A 21,396-nucleotide genomic window follows, 5' to 3' on the forward strand; every position below is an offset into this window, starting at 1 on the left:
ATTACTGTGTGACATCTAAACCAACTATGTATTATGCTACAGCAGATGCAGAACTCCAAAACACATTAACCCCACCCAAAATGCTACATTCCAACTTCCAGTAGTAGTAGTAGTAGTAGTAGTAGTAATAATAGTAGCAGAAGTAGTAATAGTAGTAGTAGTAGTGTTGGTAGTAGTGGGAGTGGTAGCAGTAGTAGCAGCAGTAGTTGTAATTGTTGTAATGAGTTGTGGGCAATTTAGTGTTGGCGTGTGTTTCATTAAAAGATTCGAGATTTATCATTTCAAAACGGTTTCACGTATCCAAAATCCTTTAATAACTTTAGGTCGGGGTAGTCTATAGATGACCCAGAAAAAGTTTCGTGTGATTTGGCCAAACGGTCTAAGAGGAGCTCGCAAAAGTAGGTTTTTGATCAAATTCAAAATGGCGGAAAATCTAACAGACAGAAATGGGCGTGGCCTAGTAGGTTAGATGCACGATGCTCCAGGGAAACCGGTAGATGTGGAATTTTGATTCTACGGCTCGTGGTTCAGAAGTTATTGACCGACAAACGTGAAATTGGCTGTTATAGCGCCACCGTCTGGTGGATTGGTGTAATTTTTTTACTCTGAGTAGTGGGTGATGTCGTGAACCTGTGTGGAAAGTTTGGGTGATGGGGGGTGTATGGTTTCTGACATCCACACACTTTTAGGGCAGGAAAAGAACAAAAGCAAATACACAAAAGTTTAGACATTTATAATTTCAAAACGGTTTCACGTATCCAAAATCCTTTAATAACTTTGGGTCGGGGTAGTCCATAGATGACCCAGAATAATTCCTATGTGATTTGGCCAAACGGTCTAGGAGGAGTTCGCAAAAGTAGGTTTTTGATAAAATTCAAAATGGCGGAAAATCTAGGCACACGCAAATGGGCGGGGCCTAGATGGATAGATGCGTATTGATCCAAGGAATCCCTGAGAAGTGAAATTTTTAGTATAGGACACACGGTTCAGAAGATATGGACCATAACGCGAAATGGTCTGTTATAGCGCCACCATCTGGCCGATATGGGTCATTTTTTGTTTCTGAGTAGTGAGGCACATTTACAATCTATGTGCCCAGTCTGGCTATGCTGAGCCTTACAGTTTCTGCTGTACATACAGTTTTACCGGAGAAGAAGAAAAAAAAAAAAAATCGGAACAGATACAATAGGGATCCACGCACTTCGTGCTTGGACCCCTAATAAGTGAGTAGACTGTTAAAATAGCAGTGTGAGGGGTATTTGTGATGTATGTGGGCTATGTGTGACTGAGAGATTCTAAGGTTGGATTTTAATGAGTTAAGAGATGATGCATGTTTGGCAATATTGATACAGGTGTTCCATAGTATGGCACCTCTGTAGCGTATCGAAAATTGGTTATTGGTAGTGTGACAGTATGGGGGGGCGGGTGGGGAGGTGAAGGTGATCTGAGTGTCTTGTAGTATCTGTATGTCTGTTAGAATAAAAACAAAAACAAAAACAAACAAAAACTTTTTGTTTTTAAGTTTTGGCCGGAGAGAGTAAAAAAAAAACGTAATAAGCATTTTACGCAATGTCTATGGAAGAAAGAATGGCGGATGAAATCCCTTGGTTCGTATGTCTATTAAACCCAGCGGTGTCAAAACTTTTTTGAATGCGGGCAGATTAGATCATGTGAAAATATCGGGAGGCCAGCTGCTTCTCGCATCATATGGGTTATATTAAAAAAATCACATCCAATCCAATTGTATTCTAAGGGTTTTGTTTACCATCTGACAACGTTAGTTAGTTCTGCCTGTGTTGTTCCTACTTGGTGCTTGTCTACAAACTGTATGATAGTGAATGATGTCTTCGTTAGGTGACCGGAAAAATGCAAAGTGAACTTGCTTGATTAACCAATACTGTGCGGAGGCCAGGGCCATAGTATATTTTGAGACTAGCCACGGGTCATTTAAAATTGGTCCGCGGGCCGTGTGTGCGTGTGTGCGTGTGTGTGTGTGTGGCTGATGTATCTCTCTGGTCTCTCAAGGCAAGAGAGCAGAAGGCTGGTTTTGCAGCTACACACACACACACACACACACACACACACACACACACACACACACACACACACACACACACACACACACACACACACACACACACACACACACACACACACACACACACACACACACACACACACACACACACACACACACACACACACACACACACACACACACACACAAACACAACACACACAGTGAGAGTGCCAGGCCATGGGATGACTCACAGCCAAATGGAACATGCACAAAAACGCACACACGCTCGCACGCACACGCGCACACATGCACACACACACACACACACACACACACACACACACACACACATGCACACAAACACGCACACACAAACACACACGCTGTACTGAGTGTCATAGACCCGGAGCCAAGTTTGGCAGGTTTTGGTGTTGTTCATAGAGATCTGAGTCTCTGGCCAGCCCAGACTCTTGCTCTGGCCTTCTCGTCTGATTCTATATAATTGGAAATCCTATCCGATGCATAGCCGCTGGGTTGATGAGGTAATGGCTCACTTGAAGTTGGAAAAGCTCACATATACCACTGAGGGCTCGGTTAATGAATTCCATCAAGTATGGCAACCATTCCTGGACAACTTAATGCCTGTATCTGATCCCCATAACTTTGTAGAATTGCTGCAGATGTATTTATTGTATTTTAGCATGTTTGTTTTGTTTTTGCTTCAGAATCTTATTGTTTTGTTTTTGCTTCAGAATATTTAGTTGGTATTTTATTATTTTAAATTTTTGTATTTGCATTATTTTTAAAATGTTATTATTATAATTATTGGTATTATTATTTTCCACTCTTGGTTTGTTGGCCAGTCTCCCAGGGGGGTGGAGTGGGTGGCATGTTGTTGATGTTGGTATAATGTTGGCTATGTAAATGTTTAAAAAGTGAATAAAAACAATTCAATAATAATAATGCTATAGTGAATATGCGTGCCAGAGCGCAGGAGAAGAAAGAGCCAAAATATAGAATGTCGGAGGCCGTTGACACTGAGGTCTTGGCTGATGATGGCCTTGGCTAAACATCCAGAGCTCTTGTAAAACACACAGATTAGATTTCTCCAGTATCAAATTGACTGTGGGTGTAGGCAAAATCAAATGAACAGACACAGTCATACAGCGATTAAGTGTTCACAAATTTCACACTTTGCAGAGCAATATTATGCCTGGTGACACACATGCGCAAGTCTGAATCAAATGCTAACAGCCGTGAAATGAACAGAAAAGGAATTCATAAGGAGCTTTGGTTTTGCCCCTCCCATCAGTCCAATCAAATTGTTATCCAATCAGATCGTTAATGAGGGGAGTCATCGAGTCACTCCCTCTACATCACCTTGTGACAGCAGACATAAAGCGGATCGGTCACGGCATGTTTGCAGACAAATTGGCGGAATGGCGCTCTCTGTAGGCGTGGCAGGGAAGCAAAGGTCAGAACGACATGTTATATCAATAAAAGGTGAGATTTGCCTGTTTGAAACACTTCCCAATGTAATGTAATGTTGTAATGTTCAATTTAAAATCTGCTATACCCCTGCAATATCGCAACAAATACATAAAAGCAGTACACTATGTGCTCTTATCATCATAAGAATAACAAATCTATTATATTTTCAGAATAGCATTCATGAACATGATTTTCTTTATTTTCTTTTTCTTTTTACTTGGTCAATTCCCTGCTAGGCTGCCCCGGTCGTTGCACCATCACCACTGCTGATCTGGGGTTAGTTGTAGACTAGTCTCGCAGTGCCAGCCGCTGACGTGAGACTAGTTGTAGACTAACACATGCTAACACCAATCGCAGTCGCCAGCCGCTTCTTTTCACCTGAGGACTTTCACCAGCAGGACGTAGCTCGTGTGGAGGATCATGCTATTCCCCCCAGTTCCCCTCCCCACGAACAGCCAACCCGACCGACCAGAGGACGCACTAGAGCAGCGACCAGGACGCATACCCTTAATCTGGCTTCCCACCCGCAGACACGGCCAATTGTGCCTGTACGGACGCCCGGCCAAGCCGGAGGTAACACGGGGGCTCGAACCTGCGACCCTCATTTTGGTACGCAGGGAATCGCTGCACTACCCGTCCCGGACGCCCGCGTTGGAGCATAATATGATGCCTTCATTCACCCATCCACTGCTTCCATTTTCACTATGGAAGCCTCACCTCCACAGCTGAGCTTGAGACAGACTGTTTCTCTGCCTCACCGGCGAATCAAATACCTCATGCAGGATTTCTGCTACTTTCCTAGCTAACAACAACAACAACAACAACTAATCTCTCCTTTATTTATCCCCATGGGGAAATTCATCCTCTGCATTTGACCCATCATCTACTAGGAACCTTCCTAGAACTAGAGGCAGTGGGCAGCCGCTGGGCAGCCGCAGTGCAGCGCCCGGGGATCAACTCCAGTTATTTTGCCGTTGCCTTAGTCAGGGGCACTGACAGGAGTCTTAACCCTAACATACATGTATTTGGGTGGTGGGAGGAAACCGGAGCACCCGGAGAAAACCCACACGAACACGGGGGGGAACATGCAAACTCGACACAGAAGGGACCTGGGACAGACCGGGGTTCGAACCCGGGACCTTCTTGCTGTGAGGCAACTAACCACTGAGCCACCGTGCCGTCTACACGAATACAATCTGTACCGTGTTGAACCTATCTCCTTTGCGCCCCATCCCCGCCCCTCCCCCTTTTCAGCACCGTCAAAAGAGGAGTGGAAAAAGCGAGTGTCAGCAGCAGCAGGGGGGATGGAGGGCCAGCAGAGAGTAGAGAAATAAAAGGGCCGAGTGGCTGCTGGTCTGGAGGGGAAGTGGGTTAAGAGGAGAGGGGCCGTGATGGATGAGACTGGGAGCTTTCCTGACTCATGGCCCGCTTTCTCTGGTGACATCTCTCTCTGGCCTTCCACCACCCTGCCATCTCTCCTCTCGCCTCTCTCTCTCTGTGGCACCTGGCTGCGACGCTGCTAGCCAGCCCGGGGCGCAGTGTGCCACAGATCCTCTCACCCCACTTACAGTACCAGCGCCAGGCTAGACTGCATGGGCTGCTGCACGGGGGTTAGAACACGCCTCTGGAGATACTGCCGGGGTCAACCAACGCTCGCCTCTCTGTCTTATTTACTGCTGAACCTCTGGAAGGAAGGAGTGTGCACTGGAACATAGTCAGATCCTGCGGGAGGACAAGATAGGAGCTATATATGTTTCTCCCCCCTCCCCCCCCCCCCCCCGCATCTCTCTCATGTTTTTAATACTTTCATCTATCTTCTGCTTTCAATCCATCCCTCTCTCACGGTACTGAACAAGCACTCAGTCAACCAATCACAGCCTCTCTCTTTGAAGATACATACCAGTTATTGTGGCCTACAGATGGTTGTCTGCAAGCACACACACACACACACACACACACACACACACACACAGGCACATACAATGCATACACACACACACACACATACACGCAGAAACACACTCATACTGAAGGCCGTTCATTACTATGATAAGTGTCTGCTTTAGCCCGTGGCTGTTTTCATTTGATTTTCATTTCAAAGAGGATCCAGACCAGCAGCTGCGTGTCTGTTGCGCTGGACTTTGCCGTTGCCCTTTCGAACTATGAATTCTGAGGAGTATGTGTGTGTGTGTGTGTGTGTGTGTGTGTGTGTGTGTGGGGCCCTTTGATGGAAGATGATACAGTGCATAATGGTCAGGTTGGCCTTTGGAGTAGCCAGCTCATCTGATACTATCTGACGCATCTCTCTCTACTTTACTACAGTCTCAAACACATACACATGCACACACACACACACACACACACACACACACACACACACACACACACACACACACACACACACACACACACACACACACACACACACACACACACACACACACACACACAGGACAAAAGTGGAATAAACTGTGCCACACATGCATGACCACTTCATAAATATAAAATCCAGAGTTTGGGAATATGCCTTTTGCATAGAAAGCTGAGCATGGAGAGATGTGTTGTTATAGTAGGTCTATGGCTCTCCACAGTGTGTGTGTGTGCGTGTGCATGTGTGTGTGTGTGTGTGTGTGTGTGTGTGTGCGTGTGTGACGTGTGTGTGTGTGTGTGTGTGCGTGTGTGCGTGCGTGCCTGCGTGTGTGTATCAGCGTCCAGCTTTTACTGTCTCAATTTAGGCTCAATGGATTATTCAGAGCATCAAGTGTGAGTCAGGCAAGGATTTTAGGAGTTAAGCACGCTGATAATTATTCCCTTTCCCCTTAAAACGAGCCAAAGGAGCGCCCGCTCCTTTAGTGACAGTTAATGCGCTTCTGTGGAAAACAGAAAACTTCACACTGAACACTTGATGCTAAGTGCTAACAATGAGACATGTGAAAATAGCTTTCACATCACTATCATTTCTTACAAAGGCTCACACCAACGCATTGCAACTGACAAATATAGAAGCTCTAGGGCCCCCGTCACCAGGTGTGGGTGTGACGACCAGGTCGTCATGTCATTTGTGAGCGGTCATTGGTCAGATGACCTGTCAGTCTTACTGTATGTTCACACCAAGGCAGGAGTAGTCTCGTTGGTATTGACTTTGTATGTAATCTCGTTGGAGTGCGTATTTGCGAACGTCGACCCGGCCCTGTGTGAACACAGTTAGACTGTTACCTTGCGGTCATTATTTGGTTTGGCTAAGCATTCACGCATGTCAGGGAGGTTTGGGCTGTTGACTGCCGCAACGCTGACGAAGGCTATCGCTGAAACGCGTACGTTGTGGTGCAACAGGAATAAAAACCCTCAAAAGGACTTTCTGAGTGCTGGCTCCTTCTCTATTGCTGTTGACTGCCGCGCCATAACAGTGGGAATCACAAGTTTCACCACGATACAATATTTTATTGATTCTTTGGACGACAACACGATATTTGCTGATATCACACACAATCGTCTGCCACGATACGACTTGGGAAACACAGTTTGAGTGGAGATCGGGAGACTATTCAGTGTGTGTGTGTGTGTGTGTGTGTGTGTGTGTGTGTGTGTGTGGCCATCTGATATAATCTCACACCTCAGCATGCACTTGGCGTGACCTGGGTGTTGGCACAGGAAAGGCATTTCAGAATATGCTTATTCTCTCGCCCACACTCCGTTGCTCAGTGTGTGTGTGTGTGTGTGTGTGTGTCTGTCTGTCTCTCTCTCTCTCTCTCTCTCACACACACACACACACACACACACACACACACACACACACACACACACACACACACACACACTCCCTCTAACTCCCATGCTCCCAGGGGGTAACGGTGCATTGCCTTCCCCAGTCAGTCATGCAACCATACAGCTGACATGGCCTGACGCATCTTTTTGCCTTTGACCCAACGCAACCCCAAGAAACACGCAGTTGACCTTTGACAGGGGTCTATTTTCACTTTTCCCCCTTACATGGCTAAGCCAATAGACAATTCCAATTTATCCAGCATCATTGTAGTAGTAGATACAAATGAATATCAAATAACACACATATTGATTTGACATAAATATGGACAGTGTAAAACTGTATATTATAATATATTAGTGTATTTGGGTCACACAACAATCTCTCGACTATAGTGAACTGAAAATGGATTATCTTGCCCATATCTCATATAGGACCATAGCCTACCAAAAGCTTTGTTGAAGAGAAGCTCAGCTGTAAGCAGCAAGTGCATCTTTGCACTGCAAGCATGCTTACCATGCAATATAATAGGGTGAGAAAAGGAAAGAATAAATTGTTCTAAATTGGTAGCCTACATATTTTGCTGTCCATTGCCTCCCAACGCATTTTAACGACCAGAGATAAATAAGCTAGTACAGACATGTTCCTACTTTGAGCCATGCCCTATTACATGGATAATTGGTTAATATCTTTCTTATCACTATCAGTGATCATCTGAACTGCTATAAACGGCAGTATTGAGATTAGCAATAGGCCCATATGGCGAGCGCTGTTATAGGCTACTTATTCATATAGCGCACTATCAGCGCGGCAATTGAGCCATGCGAGAGCATTCCCTCCAATCAAAACGCAATCAAAACGTAAACACTTACCACTTAACAGCGAGGAGCGGCGAGGGCAAGGTGCGACTCGCAAGTTGTCAAATGATTGTTGGCTTGTGTTGTATCTGTAGGAATGTCATCGTTTGGGTTTTGTTTTTGCTGCGCTGGTGTGCTGACGGGCGGCTGGCCGGACGAGTCTGCGCTCACTGCTGCTTCCCCTGCATCCAAGGCGCGGCGAGAGAGACGCGCCACGGCGGAGAGAAGGGAGGAGGGAGGAGGGGGAGAGGAGAGGAGAGATGGCTCCATCCAGCAGCATGGCGCACAGCGACAATGTGTGGCACGGTAAGGTATCTTCCCTGGATAAATGAACGCATCAAATGCTAGTTAAGGGATAAAAAAAAAAGTATTCTCTTAGTTTATTTACATAATTATGCATAATAAAGACTTAAAAGGGTCTCGTCCAAACATCTCATCAGTCTCAGCCAAAGCAGTTTTGAATATACATTGGATCATTTCACTACTCAGTATGGCAGCTGTTGTCTTCCTTGTGCAACTCAAACAGACATTTACAACTGAATGGGATTTCAAAGGCTTGTGGAAATATGTGCCAGTCACTTGTTTGGCAGCATGGCAGTATGGTGCGCCAATATGGTGATCTTATCCACTCCAGGATAAGCTCCAGGTCGGAGCTTTATGGGTAGGAGAATGTAGTGTGTGTGTGTGTGTGTGTGTGTGTGTGTGTGTGTGCGTGTGTGTGTGTGTGTGTGTGTGTGTGTGTGTGTGTGTGAGAGAGAGAGAGAGAGAGAGAGAGAGAGAGATATCACTGTCTGGATAATGAATGTAATGTAATTAAGTTGCCTGCCCAGCCTCTCTCACTGCCTCCCAAGTGTAAACAGTCTAGGCGTTTAGACCTAGTCTTGCACAGATATCTTCTCTATACCACACAGCATCTCATCATCACCACCATATTCTCAGGGTAAGAACCAATCCAAGAGCCCATAAAGGCATCTTCAGCCCATGTAGCAGGTCCAGCAGCCCATGCAGGTGACAAATGTGGCGTTCAGTCGGCCATACGACGAGCCACTCAAACAGGCATAAATCAGAGGCCCGGGATCAATGTCCCGTTTCCCACAGGCCTATAGCGCTGTGGCACAACACAATCAATTCTACAGCGGGATTCTTTGTTCCAATTACTAAGCCTTGTTCTCTTCTGCAACAGTGAGGAGGGAGGAGGGGGGGTGTTAGACTGGAGTCTGCCTCCATCACACACAACAGTGAGGAGGGAGGAGGGGGTGTTCCACTGGAGTCTGCCTCCATCAAACACAACAGTGAGGAGGGAGGAGGGGGTGTTCCACTGGAGTCTGCCTCCATCAAGCACAACAGTGAGGAGGGAGGAGGGGGTGTTCCACTGGAGTCTGCCTCCATCAAACACAACAGTGAGGAGGGAGGAGGGGGTGTTCCACTGGAGTCTGCCTCCATCAAACACAACAGTGAGGAGGGAGGAGGCGGTGTTCCACTGGAGTCTGCCTCCATCAAACACAACAGTGAGGAGTGAGGAGGGGGTGTTCCACTGGAGTCTGCCTCCATCAAACACAACAGTGAGGAGTGAGGAGGGGGTGTTCCACTGGGGTCTGCCTCCATCAAACACAACAGTGAGGAGTGAGGAGGGGGTGTTCCACTGGAGTCTGCCTCCATCAAACACAACAGTGAGGAGGGAGGAGGGGGTGTTCCACTGGAGTCTGCCTCCATCAAACACAACAGTGAGGAGGGAGGAGGGGGTGGTGTTCCACTGGAGTCTGCCTCCATCAAACACAACAGTGAGGAGGGAGGAGGGGGTGTTCCACTGGAGTCTGCCTCCATCAAACACAACAGTGAGGAGTGAGGAGGGGGTGTTCCACTGGAGTCTGCCTCCATCAAACACAACAGTGAGGAGTGAGGAGGGGGTGTTCCACTGGAGTCTGCCTCCATCAAACACAACAGTGAAGAGGGAGGAGGGGGTGTTCCACTGGAGTCTGCCTCCATCAAACACAACAGTGAGGAGGGAGGAGGGGGTGGTGTTCCACTGGAGTCTGCCTCCATCAAACACAACAGTGAGGAGGGAGGAGGGGGTGTTCCACTGGAGTCTGCCTCCATCACACACAACAGTGAGGAGTGAGGAGGGGGTGTTCCACTGGAGTCTGCCTCCATCACACACAACAGTGAGGAGTGAGGAGGGGGTGTTCCACTGGAGTCTGCCTCCATCAAACACAACAGTGAGGACTGAGGAGGGGGTGTTCCACTGGAGTCTGCCTCCATCAAACACAACAGTGAGGAGGGAGGAGGGGGTGTTCCACTGGAGTCTGCCTCCATCAAACACAACAGTGAGGAGGGAGGAGGGGGTGTTCCACTGGAGTCTGCCTCCATCAAACACAACAGTGAGGAGGGAGGAGGGGGTGGTGTTCCACTGGAGTCTGCCTCCATCACACACAACAGTGAGGAGTGAGGAGGGGGTGTTCCACTGGAGTCTGCCTCCATCAAACACAACAGTGAGGAGTGAGGAGGGGGTGTTCCACTGGAGTCTGCCTCCATCAAACACAACAGTGAGGAGTGAGGAGGGGGTGTTCCACTGGAGTCTGCCTCCATCACACACAACAGTGAGGAGGGAGGAGGGGGTGGTCTGCCTCCATCAAACACAACAGTGAGGAGGGAGGAGGGGGTGTTCCACTGGAGTCTGCCTCCATCAAACCCAACAGTGAGGAGGGAGGAGGGGGTGTTCCACTGGAGTCTGCCTCCATCACACACAACAGTGAGGAGTGAGGAGGGGGTGTTCCACTGGAGTCTGCCTCCATCACACATTCATACCAGCGCTGAATCCCAATCAGCTCATTGGCATTCTGCACAGGGAGGGGATTCAAGCATAATGATGCTGTTGTCAGGCAATGCAGTGACTGATCACAGTGTGATAATGAACTGTGACACAATGTGTATTTAGAAACTGTGTGTGTGTGTGTGTGTGTGTGTGTGTGTGTGTGTACAGTATATATCAGTGTTACTCAACTTGCAGCCCGGGGGCCAGATGCGGCCCGCGATAGGGTGCCAAGTGGCCCCCTGGCCATTTTCTAATTGACAATGAAAACTATCTATTACTATTGACTGAGCTCCAGCTAAATTCTCAAATATCACCATATCGCCACCCAGGTACTATGTACTAAGTTAACTTATCCTATCCTGTGTGCACAAAATTGTCAGACTAAACTCCAGCTGACACCCCAAATACCTACAATCCGCTACAGAAAAATGAATAGTAGCCTATTAATGTTTGTTTATTAACTGGCCCCTGGCCTCCTGTCATTTTGCAAAGGATAGATATATATATATACTGTGTATATATACTGTGTATACACAACAAAACGTGTTGTTCACTGAATAAATCTCAGTAAGTCAATTCAAGTGTGTATATATATATACACATACATATATATACATATATATATATATTTATATATATATATATACACATACATATATATATATACATATATATATATACTGTATATGAAAAATAATTGCAATAGCTGCAGAAGAAGTCATAATTCAAATGATGGATCCATTCAGAGCTACAGCATACATATAAGCTGCAACATACATTGTCTGACAGTCTATATATGGGCATTAGCGGGGCAGACTGTGGAGCAGTGTGTTAAACGTATTAGAGCCTGGTGTAGAGATACATCTGGTGCCATGCAGGGGTCAGGTCACAAGTCATTGATTTACACTACACATCATCATCATGATCATCGTGTGTGTGTGTGTGTGTGTGTGTGTGTGTGCGTGTGTGCGTGTGTGCGTGTGTGTGTGTGTGGGTGTGCGTGTGCGCGCGTGTGTGTGTCACCTATAATCATTTCATGCAGTCAACTCAAATGTCATCTCTCAAAATCCAATCTTACAATCTTGGATTGTAAAACAAGCAAGCTCCCTCCTAACCTGACACGCTGCCTTGCAAGGTTAGCTCCCCCCTATTGGACAATCCCCTCCAGAGGGAAGGAGGAGAAAATAAATGACTGTGCTCACAAGTGACGAATGTATCCTGACTATTACTGTACGTACACAGGCTCTCCCTCTGAAGTGACATGTTATAACATGCACTCACGAGCACTTTATTAGGAACACCTCACTACTGGGTAGGTATCAGCTTTCAGCTCAGTGTGGCAACCTGCTACCAAAGTGACGTCTGCCTCAAGGTTCGACATGTATTTTGAGATGCTTATCTGCTCACCACAGTTGTTAAAGAGGTTACCCGACTCTTTCGTCGACCCACCTGTCCCGTTGATGTCATCAGTGATGTCACTCAAGCAATTGTGACGTCATCGGTGATGATGTCATTTGTGAGTGATGTCATCAGTGATGTCACTCAAGCAATTGTGATGTCATCAGTGATGATGTCATCAGTGATGTCACTCGAGCAATTGTGATGTCATCGTTGATGATGTCATCAGTGATGTCACTCGAGCAATTGTGATGTCATCAGTGATGATGTCACCAGTCTTTACATTTCTCAGTCTTTACAGACCTGGGAAGGACTCGGAGAGGAACGATGAGCGTGCTGTACGTGTTTGCTCTGCTGGCCTTGCTGGGCTCGGGCTCAGGAGAGGAGGGGGCCCGTCTGCTGGCCTCCAAGTCCCTGCTCAACCACCACACTGTGGAGCGCCGAGACCTCATCGTGCAGTACAACATCTACAATGTGGGCACCAGTGCTGCCATGGAGGTTGAGCTGTCAGACGATTCCTTCCCACCGGAAGATTTCGAGATTGTTTCAGGAATGTTGAACGTCAAATGGGACAGCAGGATTGCACCTGCCAGCAATGTCTCTCATACTGTGGTACTGCATCCCCTGAAGGCCGGTTACTTTAACTTCACCTCTGCATATGTCAGGTACCTGGCCCAAAAAGGAGGGCAAGTCGTGGTCGGCTACACCAGCGCCCCGGGCCAGAGAGGCATCCTGACTCAGATGGAGTTTGACCTGCGCTTCGCTCCACACTATTTTGAATGGGCTGTATTCGGTGGGTTCACCCTGCTCTCCACGGGCCCCCCGCTGTTCGCTTGGTACTGCAGCAAGTATCTGAACTGAAGTGAAGAACTGAAGAGCACCGCTGGCTTGAAGGATCAGAGATTCGGGGCGGAACGAGTATTTATTGCCATTTTGGATCAGCATTAGAAGAACACCACTAAGAGTAATGTGAAAAGCTTTTTTGTGGTTAGTTCCTAGGCTGGTGTAGTGACTTCACAAAAACCTTTAGCAGTCAATTCGCCATAAACCGATGTAATCTGGATGGATAATTGACTGGGCTTTACCATCATTGGTGATCCCGTCATCTTTACACTTTTTTTTTGGTTAAGATTCTTTCTTTCGTGGGGACATACAGACAGGCATATGGACAGACGCCTTTAGGGGGTCCTGATACTGTAGATGCCTCGGCCCCCAGTGGCCACCACACCGTGTGAGACCCCTGCCTGCATACAGTATGTCTTGTTGTGTGTGTGCAGCAGACGTCAGCAGAATCATCATCCCTCATCTTTAATAGTGCTGTTAATACTCTGTGCAGCTCATGCATATTATATTACACAAACACAGGAAGAGCGGCCATGACAGAATGGCAAGTTGATGCTGCAGCATTTACTGTGACTGATTATTTGTGAATATACTAATAAATGCACATTGTTCTGGCTGTTTTTAAGAGTCCTTGGATGGTGATTTTAAACAGGTTACACTGAAATTAGCATACAAGTGCCTTTTCATGAGATGTTCTCTTTTTCCACCATACATTAATCTACTGAATTATTTAGCACCCCCCCCCCCCACACACACACACACACACACACACACAAACACACACCCAACGCCTCTGCTAGTGTGTGTTGTGTGGAGGGGGTTCCTGACAGACAGTGGGGAGGAGAAAATGACTGTGTGGCAGGCTGGCAGGTTGATGTCAATGCTGTGTTGCCATCGATAGCAGTGCATGAAATTGTATTGGCTATATGCACAATGTGTTTGACCTGACCAACATCAGATATTATTGACTACAGATTATCTCTCGCTCACACACACACACACATAAGCACGCAGGAGGCTTCTGCAGCTGTTTCACCTCCTGCTGATAGTGTAGTAGCCTATACCACAAACTCCCCGTCAGCTAAAAGATGGCCCAGTCAGCAGAGTTGTAGCCCCTATAGCAGCAGAATACCTTATTGCCGTCTCTTTGTCGCTGTATATCCTGATCCCTCTGGATGCTCAACACCTAATGAATAGCCTACTCACTTTCTCCCATGGATGTGCATGCTGGTATGAGGGATAATATTTGGTTTAATCCCCCCATCCCCTATTTATTTGAATACTGTACAATACTGTACGTAACATGAGGATCTGATTAACAAAGAAACCAAGTTAACAAGAATATAATAACTTGGGTAAGTACAGCACACCTGATCTGCCAGGCTATATATGATGAGACCACAGTTGACTGGATAGTTACATATACCATGACAACATTCAGGTTGTATTATAGTATCCATTATCTTACAAGACTTATATGTATATTATATGTTTGTATATTCTTTTTACATAAATAGCTAATTTCTTCATGTTTAGATTTTTGTAATTTGTATGACTTGAGCTTGAAATAAAACTTTTTTTTTGGGGGGGGGGGGGGATAAGACCACAGCCATTTACACTGATTCAGATCAAGTCCTTAGGTGTTTGAGCCAGTATTCTGCCTCCCTCTTCTGGTCAAGCAGTGGAACTACAGGCTTAATTTACTTCCAAGTGGTGACTTGAATTAATTTGTGTACTCTGAAGTCCCTGGAAACCAAAATGTGTTTTGAGTTTGCACTCCTGTCTCTCCAGTGTTAAGCTTTGATATCAAATATTAAATAATTTAAGGAGCCTATTCAGGGAAATAAGTCATGTAACCATAAGCTCTTTCTACTGACTTATTTAAGTCATTTCCTTTAATGTGAGAAACATAGTTACAATAAAACTGGAAAATTAGTATAGCGTCTAGTTTTCACACTCCTGCAATAGGGATTAGATTCAATATTTTTTGTGATTGATGTGTTTGCTGCAACAAGTACATAGATAAAAGAAAAACAGGATATAAAGAAAAATACAGAATTTACCATATTAACCAGAATCTGGGGTTTAACGTTTCAACTTTAACCCCTGTTCCTCCCCCCCTAATGAAACAAAATATGTAAAGTGACAAGATACATCAGTAATTACTGGGCTTTTATCACAGGGCAAAGGCTATCTTCCCTCAGTGGAGAGCGCCATTGAAATAATTTTTTTTTTTTTTGCTTTATTGAAAAACACACAAGATCTACATAAACATGTGTAATACACAGGAGAACTGAATTATTAGTGCCAAACATGGCAAACATTGCTTAACTGCACTGCACAATGAGCATGTGAACAATATCAGAATGAGTTAGCAAGATTTTCACTCCTGGAGCTGTGCACAAAACAGTACCGGTAGTTCAACTTAGTCTGTGTGGAATGCGTTGCATACAATATATTGTTCATATATTGTGTTTGTGTGCAAGTGGCTTGGGAGACATTCATTTTGGAATCAGAAGTTGTTTACTCCATCTTTTCTCCAATTCAATGTTTGCCTGTCTATTTACACTGTTTGGTTGTTTTATATTATGTTCTGGTGATGAACATCTCCAGGCAAAGTTTGGGCACAATTGCTTGGATGTTGTTATCCAATCTTTATAATATAAACAGTGTTAGTGTAGCTTTATTTCAAACAAAAATCAATTGCACACTCAACATCTGATTGTTTTAACTTAAGAATATGTAAAAAATTTAATTAAATTGTGATTATCCTGTCACTTGCAATTGAGTACTTAGCCTTCGTTAATCTATGTTTGAAACACCAAGAAACAGCATCTATATGTTGTTTATCTGTTCCTAAACAAAACAAGACACAAACGCTCACCTTTTGGCACAGAAATAGTGTCCCAAATACAATGAAACAGTGAGCTCTGGATGGAATGTGTCATAACAGCACCTGAAACTCTTAACCTGAACACGTTAATGCCAAAGTCCTCGGTCATACGCTGTGACATCAATCACTTTGATTCGGTCTGCAATAGCCTCTCCAGCAAAATATTAAGACTATGGAATGTTTTACAGTAGAACGTCATGAACACTCGTCGGGAAAGGCAACATTGTCCAAGCAAATACATTCCACATGACCTGAGTTTATTGTGGGTGGTGGGAGAGCTAAAACAAGGTAATGAGGGAGTCGTGTGCTTTATAGCTGGCTATTTGGTCATTGGATAGAACGGCTGTCGCTTGCATTTTGTCTTGAGCTTACCAGGTTTTAATAGTGACCTGAGCAGAAATGCAGATCTAGGTATTGGCTTGTATGCCTGTAGGGTGGAGCTTACGCTTATGTGACTGCTGGTTTCACATGGCAAGTGTGCTACAAGTAGTTAAAAAAAAAGCAGTAGGCCATGGCCTATATTTTGAGGTAGGCCAGGTCTTACCAAGTAAACATTGTGGGTAATATGGAGCATTGTACTGTGGCTCTGAAACACCCCATTAGGTTTGCAATATAAACAGGCATGACATTGCTTTTTTGTCATTGTGAAAAAGCTTATCTGTACTTGAGATATTGGCTCACTGAACACTGAACAGCTAAATAAGCCGTTAGATAAAACAATTAGAAGAATGTGTTTTTCTGATACCCCGTTCTCATGAAATCTCTGGATTTTTTTTTTTTTTTTTTTTTACTTTGTGATAAAACTGCTGGATACAGAACACAATACTTTGAACAGTCTCTAATATGTTTTTCAGAAAAGAAAAGAAAAGAAAAGAAAAGCTATTTCTGTTATGTGTTGGAGGTGTCATCACGATGCAGAGAAGACAAGAGGTTAATGATGGGCAAAGGGAGGCCAGGCCGCTCCCAAGGTCAGCAGTGTCTCAAGTCTAAACGACTACCAAACAATCATGTTTCCTTGACGACACATGGGACAAACACTGGGATCAGAATTAATTTTGGACCAAGCAGAACGGCTGGTCCTGTAGGATGCTGGTCCCATACTGTATACGCACATGTGTTTATTTCCACAAATCATAGCTCAACTTTGTCATTTATAGACCTTGTGCACTCTCTGGTGGCTAACATTAGAATTAAGTAAACCCTATCGGAGAAAAATTAATGACTAGTCTAATCGATTAAAACGATTTCAGACGGCAGCCCAATCTGTGTGATTGACAGGAGAGATGATCAGAGGGGCGGCGTTTTCACCATCACAATTAGGACCTGGACTGAAGAATGGGTAGAGTTTCTCAGTGAAGGTGCAGCCAGCGAAGGAGTGGAGACGAGCTGCAGAATATACGTCATAGAAGGAGACCAGACCCTCCTCATAATCCACAAACACCCCCACCTTCAGAGGGTTGAATCTCAGAGAGAGGTCATCATCTTCAGCATAATATTTTCCATTATACAACTCTATGAGCCAGAAGCCATCTTCTGGGTTCATTGCGATGTCTTCCTTCCTGTTGATCGACTCTCTGCTCACTCCCAAAGCCCAGTCGGTCTTCCGTTTAACCTGAACCTCGTAGTAAAATCTCCCTGAGGAGAAGCTCTGCTTTCCTAAGACACAGGTAGAATCTTCGAATCTCTCTGGGGTGTCTGGGTCTGGGATTTTAATCACTACATCACCACCATGACTTACTTGTTTATCATCATCAGACAGGATGAGATCAAGATATGCTGTATCAGGATCCAGAGTCACATCCACTGCATACTGCTGGACCCACTTCAGCTCAACCTCAAGCAGCTCATCTATCTCTTTCCTGAGAGTCTCCTCCAGGTGAGCCAGAGCTCTCCTCACAGTCCCCACACATGATGAGTGGACACTGACCTCTGTCCAGTCCTTGGTGTGTGGAGCAGTGTCCAGGGATGGGAGGCTTTGGAGGTGGTATTCAGTGCATGAGACCTGCTCAGCAATTCTTCTCTTCAGCTCAGAGATCTCCTGTTCCAGCTCTTTGATGAAGCCTTCAGCCCGTTTCTCTGTCATTTTCTGCTTCTCTTCAATCGTCTCAATGAACTCAGTGAGGCCTCTCTGCACAGACTGCATCAGAGCAGTGCAGACCTGCACAGCTTCTGCTATCGCCGTGTCTGCGTTTTCCTTGCTGAGCTCTACCGAGTGTTTGATCTCCTGAATCTTCAGCCGTCTCTCCTGGATCATCTGCAGAATTTCAGCCTCTGGCTTAGGCCTACTACTCAATGCCTTCCTGAACTGAGCAGCCATCTCAGATATGAAAATGTTGACCTGCAGCTCAGGTCTTGTGTAGAAAGGCCTTCTACACATGGGACACTTGCATAGCACATCAAGATCCCAGTCCTCATTAATATCCCAGTCCTGTGTGATACAGTTTTTGCAGAAGTTGTGTCCACATGGTATGGTGACTGGATCAGTGAACACAGCCAGACAGATGGAGCACTGAAACTGCTCTTCAGAGAGGAGACAGCTGGCAGCAGCCATATCTAGACACAGAGACCAAAAGTGAAAGTGTGAAATAACGATAACACACAATTCTTGAATATTAAAACATTTCAAAGTTAGATCATTGGAATATGATCAAAAGTCATTTTGAGTTATCATCAGTATATAAATGGGAGCTGGGGCTCTGTCCGTTTGTTTCTTTGTCCCACTGTGATGTCAAATCTCACTGTGACATAATCCGTGATGTCATAGCCATTGTGACATCATCAGTGGGCCAGAAATTAAACAAAGAAACAAGTCCACTGGCTCCCTTTCATATGATGATGATGGTGGATGTGAAGTTGTTTAAAGGGGACCTACTATGTTTTTTCTAGATTTCAGTTATATATGTATATACTATTATGATGTCAGATATCTATGGCTAAACATGATCACCTCAGGTTAACATAGAAATGCTGCCTATACTGTAAGTCAAAAGCCCTCACAGAAGGCCAGGGGCATCATGCAAGCCAAAATTCTGAGGGGCCGACATTCGGCAGCGACCAAAGGTCCCCGGCTAAAACATGTCGGTGGCGACCTAAGGTCTGAATAGATCTGCAATGATTCAATCAGTCTGTCCAGATAAAGTGTGCTGAATCCACTCATGATTGAATGATTTATCTATCAATCGGTCCATTTAGCTATTTCTAAAATGTTGGAAGCCAGATTTAGAGGAATACAGTGTATCTCATTTTAAATGAACAGGGTTAGATTATCCTTTATTGTCCCCCTTAGGAGAAATTTGTCTTAGACTGTTGTGATGTCATTATTCAGTTTTAACCATCAATATTTTTGCTCCTTTTCACATTATTAGGGTAAAAAATACTGTATATTTATTTAGAGATAAACATTCGGCGGCGACCAAAGGTCCCCGGCTAATTTCTTTCAGTGGCGAACTAAGGTCTGAATAGATCTGCAATGATTCAATCAGTCTGCCCGGATAAAGTGTGCTGAATCCACTCATTGATTGATCTATCAATGGGTCCATTTAGCTATTTCTAAAATGTTGGAAGCCAGATTTAGAGGAACATCTCATTTTAAATTAACATTAGGATTAGACTGTGTATCAGTATTCAGTTTAACTTTTGACCATCAATATTTTGCTCCTTTTCTCATTAGGGTAAATACTGTATATATATTTCTAGATTTTGGTCAATTATTTGTGCTTTTATGGTTATTAGCTTAGTCACTCACTTCTACACTATAGCTTCTGGACTGCTGCCACTTTTCTTGAAATAGCTAAATCTTACTTCACCTAAAATGTTATTCACATAAAATGACATCCACAAGAACTGCATTGACCTGGATACATCAAATGGAATTCAGTGTTTTGCTACAGTAACTACAGTATAACCTGTAATAGTGGTGGTAAAAACTAACAGGTCACTGCCATAACAGCTCTGGCTAACATTACAATGCTAACTTTACATGGTAGGTACAAGTATAAGCCAACTAACTTTAGGGATGCACGATATATCGGCAATCATATCGGTATCGGCCGATGTTAGTCATTTTTTAACATATCGGTATCGGTCCGATGTTGCAATGTTAATATCGGTTATCGGTATCGGCCAAATTCTTCACATTGAGATGAAATAATGCAGTAAATCTATGATTTATGGGCTTTTACAAATGTTTTTGAAATAAAGAAATGCATTACTTTTTCAAATTCAGTGTTTACATGTGTTTTTCAGTATGTACAAAATTGTATTATCATAGAAATGTGTTTTTATACAGATCATATCGACATCGGTAAATATCGGTTATCGGCCATAACGGCAATGTTAATATCGGTTATCGGCATCGGCCAAAATTTTCATATCGGTGCATCCCTAACTAACTTGCTATGCAAACTATGCCTATAATAACTAACAGCATTTCATTTTCACATGCTTGAAAAGGGGATTGATGCTCTACTACTAATGACCGTCATGATTTTTCCCCCTCTCTTTCCCCCTGCCAAAAATCTGAGGGGGCAACTGCATTTTCAATAATAACAGTTGAAGTGAGGGAGAAATTAGTTGTGCTGAAAAACAACTAAAACTGAAATGGAAGAGTGTGTTAGAGGGTACACAAAGGAGAATACTGTCACAGAGGACTAAAGAGATGATTTACCATCTAATAAAACAAGAACATTTCACATTTGAGATGCTGGAATAAGAGCATTAGGACATTTTTCCTTAAAGAAATGGCTCAAAATGATTAATAGATTATCAAAATAGGCAATTAATGTAATATTTGGCAATGAATCGATTAATTGACTAATGCCACGATTCCTGGATCGATTCCAAACTCCCGAGAATCGATTCTTAAAATCGTTAAAGAATTATTATTATTTTATTTTTTTTACAGTGCACCTGAATGCAACATGCAAGATACCCGGCTGAATAAGTGTCCAAATGTTCATGTCATTTGTGTACTGTACTGCCACGGTGCCACCACCTCTTGCACTTAAAAACTCTGGTTAATGTATTCCCCCCAAAATCTATAAATCCTTCTCAAAGTCTACAGATCCCCCCCAGCCTATAAATCCATCTTATCTGAAGAACATAAGGGGGGAATTCCCCCCTAGTTTTCAAAACGAATTTAGGCCCTGACTGTAATACAGAAGTTGAATTTGAAGTTCAGCATTAATACATTTGTCATTTTTTGTCTTATATTTACCTTTGTGTGTTATTGCAATATAAAACTACATAATTGAGAATCGATTCTAGATTCTGGAATCGAGAATCGTTGGAATCGAGAATCGATTCTGGAATCGGATCGTG

The 21,396-nt window shown here is 44.4% G+C and overlaps 1 pseudogene across 1 annotated transcript; it reads left to right on the forward strand.

Annotated features, from left to right (window-relative positions):
* Positions 1–12,668: 12,668 nt before the first annotated feature.
* On the forward strand, positions 12,669–13,202 carry LOC310784958 (translocon-associated protein subunit beta pseudogene; annotated as a pseudogene). The gene has a single exon. The product of its transcript is annotated as a translocon-associated protein subunit beta pseudogene (transcript).
* Positions 13,203–21,396: the final 8,194 nt, after the last annotated feature.

Source organism: Poromitra crassiceps (genome assembly GCF_964638095.1).
Source record: "Poromitra crassiceps genome assembly, chromosome: 11".
NCBI classification, from domain to species: Eukaryota; Metazoa; Chordata; class Actinopteri; order Beryciformes; family Melamphaidae; genus Poromitra; species Poromitra crassiceps.